This window comes from Pinus tabuliformis, chromosome 9, assembly GCF_031772625.1.
Source record: "Pinus tabuliformis cultivar Carrire ecotype Pingquan chromosome 9, CPIR1, whole genome shotgun sequence".
In the NCBI taxonomy this organism is placed as follows: Eukaryota; Viridiplantae; Streptophyta; class Pinopsida; order Pinales; family Pinaceae; genus Pinus; species Pinus tabuliformis.
The window spans coordinates 632,493,107-632,496,194 of NC_142307.1; positions in this window are offsets into that span (position 1 = coordinate 632,493,107).

Consider the following 3,088-nt stretch of genomic DNA (forward strand, 5'->3'; position numbering starts at 1 on the left):
ATCATTAAACCATGTAAATAGCAATGAGATAACAACTATTAAGGCCACATAATAACAAGTACAAATGAAGAGAACTTAGCTTTTATTAAAAATAGGAAAGAGCCAACCAGGTTCGAGACTTCCACATACCACCTGACCATAGACATAGCTTAACCAAATCTTTCTTTCAGCTAGTCACCCCTGTGCCATGTTCCAAGCATGAATGTGGGATCTCATGGATAAACCGATACAAAAACAACCAAGGGAATCCAGAGGTTAAACCACCTCCACTCTCACCAAACTGTGATCTCACCAAAAATGACACCAAGATCACAAAACCATACCGAGCTTGGAATGCCTCCAAACCCCATCACTATCCTTGAGGAATTTTTCGTCTCCTTGTCTCTTAGGATTTACCACAATCCACACTAGATCACTAGGCCCTAAACCAAGACACCACTCTCAGGATTTACAATGTATCCCACTGAAACCGGTTAAGAGATTCTTATGCCTTTGGGAATTTTCTTGAGACCACCTCCGCCCCAAATTATGAAACCATCTAGCAATTCCAAAGCTCAAAACTGAGAAAAAAATCCCATCACATCATGTCTATCTAGAAAAAGGAAAGGCTAGGATGAAAACCACTGTTATAACCTGACAAAACTATGCCACTGACAGCAAGAGAACCATATACCAACATGCAAAGCCATGTATGTCAAAACCAGCTAGGAAATCACACATGCAATATGTTACCTACAAGTATTCATGCTGAAGCTACTTGATCCTGCTCTTCCTTGCTTGATCTTTGCTTTCCTTTCTTTTCCTTGTCTTTCATTTTCTTGTTTTTCCCTTCCTTGCTCCAAAGCTAGAATACTCCAAGAAAACTCTAAGTGTCCAAGAGTGAGAGAGAGAGAGAGAATAATGAGAGAGCTCCAAAACTGAATTGACCAAAACCCATGAATTGATCCTCAAGAGCCTTTTTTATCAATGAGGCCTCTATTTTTTTCATTATCCATTATTTTCCTTCAATTTCCTCCTCACATGCAATGTGTGATCTTTCACCTTCCTTTTATCCTATTTTCCTTTATTTTCATAAATAAATGTGTCAAAATACACTTTTGCCTTTTTAATGCCTTAGTCATTGCCTTTCCCAATTTCCCTTAGCCATAAACACATCTAGTGATGCCCACTAGGATATCCTTGCCCAACATTCATCTTGGAATAAGTTTCCCTTAACCGTGATCTTATTTTTCCTTTATTAACTTTTATTACATGAACTTTTAACCAGGGGCTATTACAACTAGTTCTAGACTTTCCAGTTTTTAGAGTAGTAATTTTTTGCTATTTTTTAGCACGTGTTAACACGGGTATTTTGAAGTGATTCCACTTGGAATGGAGACCTGAGATATCCTACTTAATAACAAAAAAAATCCCATCCCATTTGAATTTGATTTACTCAGGAATTTAGCAAAATTCTCGCTCTTGTAGCATTTTAGGTTTCCTGTAGCAAACCTGTAACATCACTTTAATTCACCAACTTTGATCCCCACTGCAACTTTGACTTAGTCTAGATGAATGATGACCCCTAGGGTCTAAATCCATGATTAGGGAGCCCTAAGGACAACTCTAGACCACTCCTTCCTCCACTGCAAGCACAAAACAACAAATAGAGTTAGGAAGCAATTTTCACATTTGAAACTCTTTAATGCAAGTGAAGTAGACTTAGTTTCTAAATTTCCTAGTGTTATGAAACCAGCTCACAAAAAGATGGAAAAGAGAGATCCACGCCTTATAATTCAGCCTCTTCGAGGGGGCAACCTCCTTTACATTACATAAATGAACAATTCTTGGATGATACAAATGACAAAACCTCCTTTCTATATATAGGAGTCTAAGGAGTCACAATATAATCCAGCCGACCTAACAATAATAATATAAAGCCACAAAAATAACAATAGAGGGATTCTATGGGGCACAGAAATAACAATATGGGGGTAATAGGGGCACAACAATATAAATAAGGGGTATAACTACAATAGTAATGGGGTAATCACTAGTATTATAGGGACCCAACATGCCCCTCTCCTTCAAAAAAGTGTTGTCCTCAACGCTTGAGTAGTTCTGGATACTTCTGCATAAAATTCTCATCCTCCCATGTGGAATCTTCAGCGGATAAGTTCTTCCACTTGATAAGATACTCTGAAATTGATCGATTTCGTAGCTGTCGAGTTCTTGTTTCTGTGACTGCTTCCGGTTCCAATATAATTTTTCCTTCCTCGTCAAGTTCTGGCAATATTGTTTGAATTGGGAGCTTGTCACCTATAACCTTCTTTAAACATGAAACATGGAAAACTGGGTGCAATCGAGAAGCTGCAGGAAGCTCCAATTTGTATGCCATAGTACCAATCTTTTGCAACACCTTGTACGGACCATAATACTTTGGTGATAATTTATTATCCTTCTTAGCTTGCTTTAGGGACATTTGCTTATATGGTTGTAGCCGTAGGAATACCCAATCACCTACATCAAAACTTCTTTCACTGCGATGTTGATCTGCCTGTTGTTTCATTCTATTTTGTGCCAACACGAGGTTATCCTTTAAGAGTTGGAGGACTTGTTGTTGATGTTCGATGTGATGTTCCACTGCCTGAACCTTAGAATTTTCTCTTAAATATGATGTGATGGATGGTGGTTGATACCCATAAAGTGCCATAAATGGGGTCATTTTTGTTGCTGTATGGAAGGAAGTGTTATACCACCATTCAGCCAGAGGCAACCATTTGACCCATTGTGTCTGTTTATCAGATACAAAGCAACGAAGATATCCTTCCAAACATTTGTTTACTATCTCAGTTTGCCCATCAGATTGAGGATGATAAGATGAGCTATGAGCTAACTGAGTACCAAGACAAGAAAATAATTCTGTCCAAAAATTTCCAGTGAAAATGGGATCTCTGTCACTTACAATAATCTTTGGGTTTCCATGTAGCTTTTGAACTGTTTCCATAAATGCAGTAGAAACTGTACTGGCTTTAAATGGATGTGATAATGCACAAAAGTGTGCATACTTGGTAAGTCTGTCAACTACCACCATGATGACACTCTTTCC